At 40.8% G+C, this 14,526-nt stretch overlaps 1 protein-coding gene across 17 annotated transcripts in view; it reads right to left on the bottom strand.

Annotated features, from left to right (window-relative positions):
• CELF1 (CUGBP Elav-like family member 1) overlaps nt 1-14,458 on the bottom strand; it is a 67,279-nt gene extending 52,821 nt beyond the window's left edge. For 9 of the 17 annotated variants that reach the window (XM_074543140.1, XM_074543143.1, XM_074543142.1 and 6 more), the window contains exon 1: nt 14,352-14,457. The gene's annotated coding sequence lies outside the window, so the exon portion shown is untranslated. Of the gene's footprint in view, nt 1-2,697; nt 2,783-12,198; nt 12,416-14,217 lie in introns of those variants that run through there. The other 8 variants (XM_074543150.1, XM_074543149.1, XM_074543147.1 and 5 more) reach the window with 5 other exon arrangements.
• Nucleotides 14,459-14,526: the final 68 nt, after the last annotated feature.

A 14,526-nucleotide genomic window follows, 5' to 3' on the forward strand; every position in this document is an offset into this window, starting at 1 on the left:
CAGCATTTGATGCTGACAGTCAGGTGTTTTCATAGCATGAGTGTGCCTAGTGAAGTCAGCAAAACAATTAGTGGGGTAAATTCAATCTCTCACCACAGCTTTTATAAAAATTTTCCTGAAGTTGTTCCCTGACTAAGGTGCTGCAGCTGAGTACAGTTGTCAATTTCAACTACTGCACAAAGCTGGGAGGAACTACCTGAGTATTCCATGTAGAAAAACAAAGATTTAATGCTTAACTTTAATGGCCCTGCCAGATCTAAAGGTGACAAAATATACTCTTGTTGATGAACAGTTGCAACTTTTGATATGCAATATAATAGAAACAGAACTGCAGCTGGTGATGAAAACAAGTGGCTCTATCCACTAAGTACTAGACAATGGCTATGAGCCCAATAAATCCAGTAATACTGCTTTTCTACTAAGTGGTAGAACTTCTGTCTCACCAGCACCCGGGACCATCTAAGAGAATGCCAGATCATTTAATGGATTGTGATCAATGAAATTACTGTCATAGTCAGCACTTTGTCTAGACCAGTAAGTTCTGATTTCTCATTATGCTTTCCAGGAACTAATGTTTATGGGATTGTCAAGGTTACCATTGGCAATTAAAGAGGTCAACAGATCAAACAGACCACATAGGTCAGCCTCAGATACATCCTGGCGTCAACAGTCTCTCACATAAATCAGGGCTCAGTCTGGACTCACTGCAGATTTACATACTTTTAGGAATCCATGTGACCAATAATGAAAAATAAATGACCAATAATGAAAATAATGACCGATTTGAAAACACAGAAAGAACTACTTCTTTGGAAGAAGTACAGGAGGGAGGGAGATAAGGATGCATCAAAGAGCGACGGAGCAAGTGCACGACGCGGATTACGAACCGAGAGTCCTACAGAAACCAGAGGAAGTTGCAATCACGGCACAGCCCAGGCCACAACCCACAGAAATGTCACTTTGTAGCAACCCTTACTAATGAGGCAACACACAACAGAGACAGCAAGGGGAAACTCCTACCCTATAAAAACCCTACCAGCGAAGGAACCTTTTAATCCGAGAAGTGCCCTTCTACTGCCATCTTTACACCACCCAAACCTCTCAGCACCACAAGCTACTCGTTCAATGAGAGGCCACAGCTCAGTCACTGTGACTGCTCAATTTATTTTGGCAGACAGAGCTGTCAAATACTGTTTTTCTCAACACTGCCAGCACAAATACTAAAGGGTATAGAGACTGGCAGACAAACTACACAGTTAGCAAGTTGAATTACTCATGATAGTATGTTCTGCTATAAAAATGTAAGTTTTTTCAACTTCAGATCTAACTCGAAGAACAGAATGAAGAATAGAAGAGGTGCACATTTTGGGACCACTGCAGATAAAGATGAAAGGACAGGAAAACATTTAAGATGTTATGCTTCAAGTTACTCTAACCAGGACATCATAAGATACTTAAGATTTGGGATGTTGATCATATCTGCAATGTCTGTTCCATGTCTAGTCAGCAATTACAGTCTAAGATTGATCATTAAGTCTTACAATTCACAATGAAAGCCTCAAAGACACTCTTTAACAATACAAAGCTATCCCACGATCTACTGCTCAAAACGTGGGACTGGGGCTTAGAAGACAAAACTTTTATTATTAACTATGTGGCTGAATAGCAACTTTTTGGTCTATTTGTCCAATATGGACAAATATGTACAAAGAAATAGCAATCTTATTTCTCTGTGAAAAGGAATTTTGAAAACTAGCGACAGAATGTATTTAATCAGAGTCAGGGGTAACATCACATTGTTACAGTTGCATCTCAGCTAAAAACCTCAAACAACTTCACAAAAAATTCCAAAAAAATCTGTCTGTTAATAAAATCGAAAACAATCTCACCAACAAAAGACCTGAGTTTGTTATTTCTCTCCAGGTTATGGTATTAAGGGACTCTCAAAATATACTAGGAGTTGCAAACAGAGAAGGTACAAACTAAAGCAACATTTCATTTACTATTTGAATGAAGGTCAGAAAGCATGCATTGATGTTTTGCTTTATGGAGACTCTACATGCCACAGGAAGACCTAACACATACAGCAGAGTTTGGCCTTCTTTTGGGTATAAGATGAGTTTTAGTGAACACAAACAATATTCTCAGCTTAACCACTAAGCCTACTCCTAGAAGCAACTGAACTTTAGCTGAACTTTAACAACCTCATCCATCTCAGCCACAAGATTCAAACAGTAACACTTTCAATTTACCTATCTTTAAAGGCAAGATAAAAAAAATCTCAATGGGGAAACCACCCCTGTGCAATGCTTACACAGACACAGCTAGCATAGCTCTGTGTTAAAAATTCAAGATACTAACACACCTTTATTTCTGATTGTACAAAAGAGAATAGATTCAAAAGCAAACAGAGAATAAAGATGTATTACAAGTCTCCCACAAAGATCCCCAAATGCAATCACTATTCTGTAGTACCACACCTAAAATGCCAAAGGAGGATGCAGTGTACATGGTTGTTTCCAGCACCTACTGCTAGCTTTAGCAGAAAATAATTTTGAGGTGTCTCAATTTTGAAAGATCAGAATTGAACTGTATACAAAATTCTGAGTAGGTCTGAAATTCTGTGTTCGAAAAATGTTGAAGAATAAACATTTATATTTTATTTCAAAGAAGCACAACTAAGGAAGACTGATTTACCTGAAGCTTGTATGATTCTTGCTTGGCTTATATTGGACAAATACTTGTCATGAACTCTACCGTGCAGAATCTGCCATTGCCACGCCTGCAAACCAAAGAGTAAAAATATCCTCAATTATTTTTATCTTTATTTTATAACAGGCACATGGTAAATCCTTTGCAGAAGTAAATGGATACAAATTACACTCATTTACATCTGCAAAGAATTGGAGTTACTGCTCTATTATAACCAATGAATACTGATTCAAATCACTTTTACCAGCAAATAATTTTTGTTAACACTTGAAGAGATTTAATATTGGGTGTAGAGAGCTGAAGCTTTAAAAAATATTTCATACTCTTTCTTTTTCTCCATCAGAGGCAAATGCTGGCATTGCTGTGGGAACATCAACTTAGGAATGTTCCACTTTTGCTCTAAAACACAAATTTAATAAAATGTTAACATTTCACTGCAAAGCAGTTCTTACTAAGCTTCTAGTCCAGATCTCTCAAGGTTTCTCATTTGTCATCATTTGTAACATCATTTGTATATACTTTGATTTCTTTTTTGCAACATTTACTCCTCTCTTCAATATCTTTATATAGTGTCTGAAACATACAACTGTAAATAATACAGAAAAACTTATTTTAAAAAAGTGCATTCATTTACAATCTGCTGAACACACATGAATACATGAACACATGCCATGAAACACCATTTTTGAGTCTACTAATCACAAATGTAATGCCACACCTCACATGAACTTTCCTCTGAAGAAGTTTTCATTCCTTGTTTCAACATGTGAATACAACGAATAGAATGCCTTTCCTGCTGGTATAAGCAGCTTTTTACTCCACAAACTCCCTTCCTGGTCCACTTGGGACCCTGACACACCCTCTCCAGACTGCTCATCTCTGGGGGTAGATGCTCACTGATTCTTGCATCAGCACAGCAAACTCTGCTTGCTCCTCTCTCTTCCCAAGGCCTCAGAAACCCTCCTGCTGTACAAGGCCGGATCCATAACCCGATCTTAGATTTTAGTTGGATGGGTGGAGAAGGATCAAGAGTGTCAATGTACTTTGCCAAGAGCTAGAGGTTTAGTCCTTGCCTCAAGTCTTATTCATGTATTTTCAGATGTTCTTCACTTACACACTCAGCCATCAATTCATTTCCATCATTTTTACTGAAAGGCACAGTATGACACCTGCTAGCAGTTTTCCAGTGCTAGCAGGAAGAGACTCCATAAACTTTATGGCAAAAACAAGTGCCACAATACAGCCTTGGCTGCTTAAGAATGCAGAATGGACATAAAATAAATATATTTCTGAATTCTCTATACCTTGTCCCTAGATTTGGGAGGCATCTTAAGACTGCCACATGTAAGGTTTTGGAAGTATACGTGGCACATAATTTTCTCTCTGTCCTCACATACGAAAAGCTCACCAATTTTTTCCCAAATCAATAGCAGGCTTTCTGTAGAGGAGCATCAGTGTGTACCAAATAAGGCATTCACTAAGAAGTATGTTAAGACAACATTCAGGACTTCCCTGTCTAGAACCAAATTAGATGTACCCCAGCAGGCAACACAGGGAAACAATTCTCACTTAATATTTTCAGGTTGTACAATTGAGAAGACTAGATAAGACCTCTCCATTAACATTCAATAGAAATGGGGAAGAAATACAAAAGAATAGGTTGAGATACTCCTGCTATAGATCCAGTTTAAGCTGGTGCTATTGCCAAAAGAATAGTGCACAACTCTTTCCTCACCAGCTGTCCATGCCTACCTCTGTGTAAGAAGCCTGAGAGAGGAAATGATCAGGGTGTGATCTTGTCCACTACCAATAACAGGAAAATAATAGTTTTAACCCAGATGTGCTCCTAGATTCAATTCACCTCACAACCACACAGATGTTCTTGATAGCACAAAGGAAAGGAAAAACGCATGAAAAATGGCACAAGCCTCTTTCAGAGCAATACTGGCACATGCTCATTTAAATTACTCATGCAACTAGATCATCAGATTTAGGTACTGAATTTCACACAATTAAATCTCTATTGATTGATCCTTTCTAAAGGCCTCAAGTGATAAACAAGGCTTCCACTGCTTCTGTTAAGAAAACACTGTTTGTAGGAATTACATACATGTCCTTCCATATAATCATCTTCACTGTTCCAATGCTTTGTCATGGGACTGCCTCAGATATTAGAGACATGTCACTTCATATTCTTGATTAAACAATGTGATTTAACTTCTTGAAATCACGAGTAAATGTTTTCCAACTTTCATTCACTCTTCCTGGAGTTGTAAATACTTCACAATAGCAGTTTTAAGTTTCATCAATCTGAAATGCACACTGGGCTTAATTTACAATTCCTGTAATTTTTCCATATATCCACCCTTAACCAAACTTTATTACTCAACTGCATAATTATAGTATTTTTCAAAAAGGGCTTATTTTTGTAAAAAAATGAAAAGGCAGGCAGTAGGGCAAGAAGAAAATAAAAAATTATACTTTCCTGTGGAATTTCAGTATCTTCAAAGGACATCAGACAAAAGTTAACTTCTCATTTGTCTCATACCCTGATTAAACCTTTTCTGCAGACAGGGTAACAGTCAAGATACAACAGATTATTGGGTATTTTCCCTTAAAAACAAAAGTATATACAGCACACAAGATTTCCTGTCTTGACAGCCTGGCTTAGCTCTGAACAATACTACTTTCTCACATATTGCCTTTAGGAAGATTACAACAAAATGGCATGATTGAAATTCCCCAGTGTCATTATACTACTCAAATGCCTTTGGTGCACATATATTTATTATTTATTCAGAGTTCTATCCATTTATCATGGCATCTTTCACAGAACAGACACACAGTAGTTTTAAACATGCAATAGTGTAATTCCAAGAGGCCTTTAAAACTGCCCAATTATATTCCTGCTCCAAGACTACTTGGAGGAAATGGTGAGTATGCTATAAGAAAACACCTGAAAGCTGAAGAATCATAAAACTCCAGTCACTAACCTCTAACAGTACCAAAAATTTATTTTAACTGGTAACTCATGTAAATGAAAGGTTGTCAGCTAGGGAGTCAGCAAGCAGCAAAGTGGGAAGACAGGTGGGCAGAGGACCTAATTCTAGCAGAGGATGCCAGAATTAGGCAAAATACCAAGATACTTCAGGTCACAAGCTTAACATCCCACAGGCTGCATATTTACAACAAATTCTGCAGGATTTCCACATGAAGAGGGAAAAACTACTGCAGTGTGTCTCCATTAAATAAAGAATGATCAGAAAACAGCCACACAACTAAGTTGCTTGAGTTGAATCAGTTCAAGAAGATGACCCTCTGTCACACATCAATGGCAGTCCCTGCCTGCAGACATCAGTACAATCCTGACACTGCCAGGCAGCTGAGATCCACCAATTTGCCTCCAAAACGTCCTTCTTCCAAATCCAAGAGACACACAGCTCTCTCAGGAGGAAATACACTGAAGACATTGCAGTAGCAAGAAAGACAAATAATTCAAACTGAGTTTATGGAACATGGCCCTCAACAAAAAAGGCAGACTCTTGCTAAAATCAATTTCACAACTGAAACAATGTTTACCTCTCTCAAATTCAAGAAACAAAAGACTGATGCCTATTTGCAAAGATATTCAAAAGACGGCAATTTTTAAGGGGACAGTATTTCTTAAAATTTAGAAAAAGTGTCCCATGAACAACTGTCCTCTTTCTCCCTCTCAAAAAATCATTGCCACAGTTAATGGTGCATTCAATTGCTACCACTATTTTGAGCACCTTTCTGCTACTCGAAGATTGCATCAACAGTTTACTACAGTGTAGCAGCTAACAGACATCCTGCACTATTTGTTCACCTGATTCACTACTTAAAAAAGCAACTGTGAATAATAATCCCAATGTGTGCAGAGCCTTAATACAAAGTTTATGCAAGCACACAGTCAGGGAAGTCTTAGCTGCAAGTTTCCAGCCCATCCTAACAAGGTATTTCCTAGAGGCCCTATCCCAGAACACCAACTCCTGATTCCAAACTAGGCAGGCCAGGGTCTAGCTCCTCATTAATCCCCATTGCCCATAACAAGCAAACACAGCACTCAGATCTTCCAGGACAGGATCTAGCTTTCATTAATCTTCAAGGCAGACAGTGACAACAGACCTTTTATGGAAGGATACAGGCCTTGGCTAATCACTCCCCAAAGCAGGAAGGGAGATTAAAATCTTCATCCCAGAAGACAGCAGCTCTTTTGGAGGTTAAGTCTGGGTCTTTCTGATGCCACTGGCACCCACTACAAATTGCCCCTGCAAGACAACTCCTCCATTTCCAGTCCCTAGATTCCCAAATTGGGATGAACTGCAGTTTATAAAAAAGACAACAACCACAAACAGATCGCCTTTCACTTGGAACACCAGCATCCCAGAGATGCAGAGACAGACAGACAGATGGACATAACAGAGACTGTAAGCTCTGGCTCTCAATTCTGCTCGGCAAATGCCCACCAGGCCAGCCACTGTCTGGTGAGCCAGTGTGCTCTGCTGGACAAATATAGAAAGCAGAAAGTGGAACAAGCCTTTCAGCAGAAGAGATTCTGCTCAGCTCCCCGAGAGGGAGGAGCAGGAGCTGAAGCAGCCGAACTGCTTTACCCATACATGGTCTCTGAAAGAGACCATTGCTAAGACAAGTTCCTTTACACACACACCCTCACTCACTGTCACACAGTGCAAGGAGAGAAAAGAATTAAAGCATACAAACCTGAGAGTTCCTGTTTTGATGAGTTCCAACTCCACTTTTCTTGCGCCCACCTTAATAATGCACAAATATCTAACAATATTCACCAACAAAATCTGGGCAGCAACTCAGAAAAAGACAAAAATCTTCCTCCCAGGGATCCCCACATCCACCAGCATTTCAGTAACTACTGAACTAGTGAAGCCTTCCTAGTTGCTTTTGGACACACACAACCACATATTAAGTTCTTGGTTTGACCTTCTCCCCCCTCCAGCCCAAATTGAATTACAGAAATCTTTTTAAACCCTTCTCCCTTTTCAAGTATTGTCCTAAACCAGGAAGCATGACCTTTCTCATTGGTTGATACTAAGTACTATGGTGACCTGCCACATCTTGTCTGCTATCCCTGTAGTCCTTTTCGCCAGTGTTTAAACACTAACTAAACCTTTTCCTATGCATTCTTCTTAAAAACAGAAGAAATGCACTTCTGTGCAGCATCCTTTTCTTTCTCCACCCACCCCACCCCTTTCACATTCTGGCACAGAAAGAGCAGAGTAAGTGTAATTGAAGACTCAAATCCACAGGTCTTCACAGAAAAAAAACTATGAAAACTACACAAGTAGCACAGTATATTTTTATTTTTACTGCACAAGTAAGATGGTTTCATTTATTCAAAAGCAGCTTCATTTATATAAAAAAGCATCATTATTCATAAGCAATTTATTACCACATGCTGCTGCCTATTGCTTCTCCTTAGTGTATCCCACACTTATGTGGTGATACCAAACTACCTTACAGGAGCTACCAGAAAAGTTCTGTCATACAAGTAAGTGGAAGCTACAACTTCCAGCTATATCAGGAATGCAGCAGCCAATTCAGAACTCAGAGAAGCACATTAGTCAGGGAGTTTTGTTAATGTCACGTGCTAGTAGACACAAAAGTGCTGGCATTAAAACCAACCATCCTGATTTTTTTTCAAATTTCTCATTACTGAGATAATGGTTTAGGCTCCCTGAAAATTCGGGAAGATAAAAGAATATGCAGAATTAGCTCTACACCTAAGCACAGCCTAAATAATTTCCCTTACAGATAAGGATCAAGACTATGTGTCCTAGTCTTGCTCCCCAAGAAACTCCTGTTAAACTTAGTCTTGAACTAAATAACAAAATAATTGTAAACCCAAAGGAATTACAAAGCAAATTCTGCATCAGACAATTAGTGTCATAGCAGCTTCCACACTGTGAAATATAGACAGTACCACCTACAGCCAGTCTCTGATAGTGATCAAATTCTGGCACTGAATGCACAATCCAGAGTGTAACATGGTGGCTTTAGTCCATAAGTATCACAAAATACTCACTTAACTTCTCCTAAGTCTCCAATGCAAATAATCATGGATTTCTGAGCAATCAAAACTGCTTTAGAGAAGTAAATATATAATCCTTTTTCTTCCCCAAAAAGATTTTGATATTTTCAAGGGTATCACTTCTAATGTCACTTAGGACTGTGCAAGTAATTTTTACTGTTTCAACTTGTCCTCAATTGTTCTCCACATTCATCGAACAATCACATGCAAGAAAAAACAACCAACAAAAACCCAAGAAGAAATACAACTCATCACTAAGTTGACCTGTCATCCAAGTATTTTTTAATTCAGAATTTTAAATGGAGGACAGAAAATTTTTGAAGACAAATAACAAGGTAATACAGGTAAGTAGGCAAAAAATGTTTTCAGATGGTGCTCTGCTTTGGAATACAAACCTGTAAATTAGAGAATTACTTTTACAGTGTATTGTGCCTACACAAAATGCAAAAGCTGGATGTGATGTTCAAAATACATTCTCTCTTCCTGAAAGATCAATATTTCATTGCCTTCTGAAGAAACATTTATCAAAATTCTATCTTGTAAGATTTTGCAGAGATAATAAGATGCCTGGTGTCCATCCTGCAAATCCCTACATATATTAAGAAAGATGCTTTGTATGTAGACTTGGACATTGTCTGCTAAGTGCTTGATTTGAATTACAAACTCCTCTGCTTTGGAAAAAGCAGACATGAATATTCCCTTTCCAACAGAATCTAAAAAATTTGTGGATTGCATGCCTACATTGGAATATCTTTTGAACTGCATAGTTTGGGACAAAAATAGCAGAGAATATGCATGGGTTCAGTGAAAGCCTGAATTTTAAGTGATGTCTGAAGGAAAAGAGTTTTACTTTGACATGTGAAATACTGAAATCTAGTGGATAACAACTACATTACTTTCATGAAAGGTGCAGTACAAAACAACCAGCAGACAGAAGTGAAAGATACCTGAAAGAACACTTTTGATAGTGGTGAAAAAAAGAAGCCACGGTCCTGAAAAACTTCAATTATTTTAAAGTAAAAACAATGTAAGACACTCACCTGGGTTCTTATATGAATTGGGAGAGCATCCAGTTCTGAGAGAACACAGAGCATGTAAGCATTAAAAAAAACGCTCTGCAAAGGAAAGCCTGCCAGATACCACAGCAGCATGACACCAGATATTCAACAAACACCCGTCCTCTCATCCACATGCTCATTCAAGATCTACTTGAGGAGTGCTGCTACAAACAACGAAGAACCCAAACTGCCTGCTCATTTGCATGGATTTCTTAATACTCAAAATAATTATTCCATGCTGTATTACAAGCAACTTAGTCAAACCAATGTAAAAATCCCAGAGCGATATGGTTTTAAGCCCAGTTTACATAATCTTAATTCTACCTGGGACTTTACCACTGCAACCCAAGCCATTAAACCAGTTATAAATCTACACTAAATTGGTAAAGACTCAAAATTGGTAAAGACTTACCAAAATCTGCAGTTTGTCAGTTTGCCACTAATACTCTGCCTCTAACAGAGCAGCCAGAAAGCCTTTTCTAAAAACAAAAAGACAGCCCATGCTATACTAAGTATACTGAAGATACAAAGGTAACATGCATACATGGGACAGACCAGACAGCTTGTGGACAAGGATTCCTCTTCTGGCATAAGGCTTTCACTTACATATACCTGTGACACAAACAGCATCATCTAAACTGAAATTCTTCACTAAGAGTTGGAAACTACTGAAGATTTCTGCTCAGCCATCTAGCTGCTCATTGTTCATCCTGAACTCAGCTAGCAATGATGCATTTTCTTTAGCACAGAGCTAAAACAGCTGGAAGTTTGAAGCTACTCAAGATGTCAAAGATGACTTCCTTTCTTTGGAATGATGGCTGTGCTGCACTCTACTGCTGTCACACAAAGAAGCCTGCTCTGTCCATCACTGCTCAGACTCGTGAACTATTCCTCCCTACAGCAAAGCACCTGCAGACTAAGTGGCTCTGCAGCTTTGGCCCAATGTGTATATTAGTTCTACCTGCCTGAGTCTCACATCAGGTGATGTTTGGGAAATCTCTTCTTGAAATGTGAATGCTCTCCTTTCATTCTTATTTCTCAAACACAAAGTGTCTTGGCATCTTTATAAAACAGGTTGTAGAGAACAGTAGCAGAAATGTGGTATATTGCATTTATTCATATAACAAGTATCTCTGATGACTGGAAGAAGGGCAGTAAAACTACTAGTTACTTTTTCCAGTCAAAATAATCTCTTTGGCCTCAAGAAATCTTGTAACAGGATCATCACTCAAGATTCTGCTCTGTGATACTTTGGGAAATACCCTAAGTAACTTTCCTCAACTCACAATCCCCATTCTAATAAATACTGCAATATATTAGTCTTCCTTCCTTCTATACTACTTTTTCCTCCTGCCAAGTACCTGATCAATGGATAAAAATCATACCTTCTTGTCTGAAGGCATTGAATAATTCTGCACATAGTCTTGAAGGACAAGCAATACTAAACATGCCCAGACTGAAATAATACATTTCAGACATTCATGGCAAGACTGAAAAATAAGAAAGCAGAAATACAGATCTGAGTGCATTTGACTATTGCAGCAGTCACGGTAACCAACTCACATTATGCCTTGGAAAACTGGACATATTAACTTCAGAACAGTCTCCAGTTCAGCAGCTAGAACAGTGGGTTCTTGGATCTCAGTGCTAAAGACTAATAACCAGGAAATCTCAAAAACTATGACAATTTGTCACACTTCCCACCTGTTCTAAAACAGGCACTAAAGGAAAAATCAGAGTGGGCACTCTGAAGAGATTTGTGGCAGATGACTCAGTAACTGATAATCAATAGCCACACTTCAGAAAAATATGCAAGAAATAGTTAAGGAGCAACTTGCTCACAACAAAGTTTCCCAATAAGTTCAATTAGATACTGGATTTCAGGTAGAATCTCGCTTAACTCAAAGTGAATCTAAATATTTAAGAATCACATAAGGTTCTACCTTTTATGAAATTCAACCAATACAGGATACTGTGACTTTAGAAGAAAATTTACACAACATTATAAATATTTCCCTTATTTCAAAGCATCATATTTTGTTTCAACCAATGACTCTCCAATTGATGCGCAGGTTACTTGGCAAGGCATGGAATTATTATTATTAGTGAGACAGACAGCTATTGTCCATTGATGATCCTGCCACATTTCCTGCTTTCCCCTTTAGAGAAGTGGTGCCTTTAGAGAAGGGAGCACGTTTTCAGAACCCCTACTCGTAGCAGAAGAACTAAAAGAACCTTCCCCCAGCTGTGCAAAGATAATCCTACAAGTGCATCAGGTTTTGGAGGCCTAGCAGAAACATGGATACAGTAAGAAGTACACAATAGTACGACAATGGATTTCTTTACCCTGTTTCTCATAGTGAAAGATTGGTACATTCTTCTCACTTTGTAGGCAGTCCACTTTCAAAACAAAACTACCTAACACATAAATCTTCATGTTTTAGTGTTCATGACTTCAGAACAGTCACTTTTCAATTGTCTGCTTTTCCACAGATGCTGTGTTCCTGCTTTCTTTTGCATTTAGACAGAATGTCCTAGGCTTGCATGAATTATTTTGCTACCTATTAAAAAAAAAAAAAACAAAACAGATACAAAAAGGGGAAACACGCAACAGAGCAGTCAGATTGATCAACACATCAAAATCAACACATTGATTTTCCCCAATATAACATTAGAAACTTAGGGAAAGGAAAACCAAAATAAAGACAGCCATGCAAGAATGATCATTCAGAAATAGTGAATGCACTCCACAGAACAGCATAAACCTTCCCAAAATAAGTATCAGCAATAATTTTGAATGTGAGCAGAGGCTGAAAGAGAGCAGTAACCACCTAAAGAAAAAAAACAATTATTTACATCACCCTATTTAAAAATTCCCATTTAAGAATTTTAGTAGTATGTACATTTGCATCCATGTCTCTGAGCAGGAATAAGATCTGTGCTCCTGTCCTGGGAGCCCTTCAACAGCAGGAATGCAACTGAACATATTAAGCTGCTAGATACAAGCTGTACCTACCCTAACATTTCTTGGCTCAATCTAAAGACATTCAGAATTATTTTAAACATCTACCACAGCAGCAGTATTTCCAACAATGCTGCTTCTCTAAGGCTTAGGTCCAGACACAATTCTAGGAAGATACAGTATCTCATATTATGCAGAGATCCCAAGAACATAGCAACGTAGCCGAGGGGAATGGAAAAAAGAATAAAAATGTGATGAGTTTATTATGGCTGTGCAATGCCAAGTCAGTGCAGTAAAACCTATCTGATGAACTAACCTAGAGAAAAACAATAGAGGAGACACTAGGAAAGACACTAGGAAACAGTTCAGTATTTTTTGTGATCACTGGTACAAAGAGTTAGACTGAAAGGACAAACATACACAAAAGATAAAAACACAAATTCAAGGTAGTCAGAAACACAAGCTCTTGTAAGCCAGAAGTCTAGTGTGCTTCATGATCTAAATCCCCACCAAATACTTTTCTAAATCCAGCGAACTGGTGAAACACACCCAACGACCACACTCAAGCAGGACATACAAGAAAGCTGCAATGCTTGAACAATGTTCCCCGACAACTTCTGGCAGAAGAGAATGCCTGTGCCTTAAAGGTGAAAATGTCTGGGCCACAGTTCCTCAGGAATTTAAAGGAGTGTACTCTAAAGTTGCCTCTCAACTTCCTTCACGTAACAGTCCTATTAAAAAAGCACGCTATTATCAGCCTTTACTGCTTCTTCACGTATTTATCACCCATTTTACACTCTGTCTCTCCTGGTTTTTATACTCCTCTTCCTGCTTCATTCCAGCAGTGTCCGTCACGCCTTCTCATACTTGAAGACTGCAAATCCTCACACTGTGCTGAACTGCAATTTCCCTGATCGTGCTTCTCGTATGCCTGACTCGCCTCCACCCCTGGTGCACCAGCACACATTTCACCGCTCCAGCGGCCAGCCCCGCACCGCACCGACAACAGCAACCGCACCCCAGGTTCCTCTAGGTGCCCGGGGCGCCCAGCCCGGCAGGCTGACGGCAGCCGAGCCCGGGGCAGCCGCTCCCCCGCCCCGGGGTCCGCCCGGCCTCGCCGCAGCCCCCCCGCCCCCAATGGCGCCGCCGCCGCGGGCCGAGCTCGCACCCGCAGCGCCACCGCCCGCGGCGCTGTCAGCGCTCGGATCAGATACGACACCCGGCAGCCTCCGGCTCCGGGCCCCGGAGGGGCTCCCGGCGGGGCGGCACCGCCCCGGGACGGCGCGCACGGGGCGGTGGCAGCTCCCCCGCGGGCGGGAGCGGGGCGGCCGCCTGGGCCCGGCAGGAGCGGCCTCGCGGCGGGAGCGCCGGGGAACGGGGGAGAAGGGGCAAGGAGCCGTTACCTGCGCGAGACGGACCGCGCTTCCCGCCGGCTCGGCTCGGCCCGGCCCGGCTCGGCCCCGCGCCGTTCCTGCCGTGCCGTCCCTGCCGTGCCGTGCGCGGCCCGAACTCCTCCCGGCGGCGGCACCGCCCTCACCTGCCCCGAGAGATCCGCCCGCGCCCCGCTCCGCTCCCTGCGCCGCCTCGGGCCGGCTCTGCAAGATGGCGGCGCTTCCGGGAGAGACCACGGCGGGCGCGGAGTGGGGGGGCCGGGGCGGTGCGCTCGCCCTCCCCGCCCTCCCCGCGCCGCCGGCCCCGCCGCGCCCCGCCCA

The sequence above is a fragment of the Zonotrichia albicollis genome, chromosome 6 (genome assembly GCF_047830755.1).
Source record: "Zonotrichia albicollis isolate bZonAlb1 chromosome 6, bZonAlb1.hap1, whole genome shotgun sequence".
Lineage (NCBI taxonomy): Eukaryota > Metazoa > Chordata > Aves > Passeriformes > Passerellidae > Zonotrichia > Zonotrichia albicollis.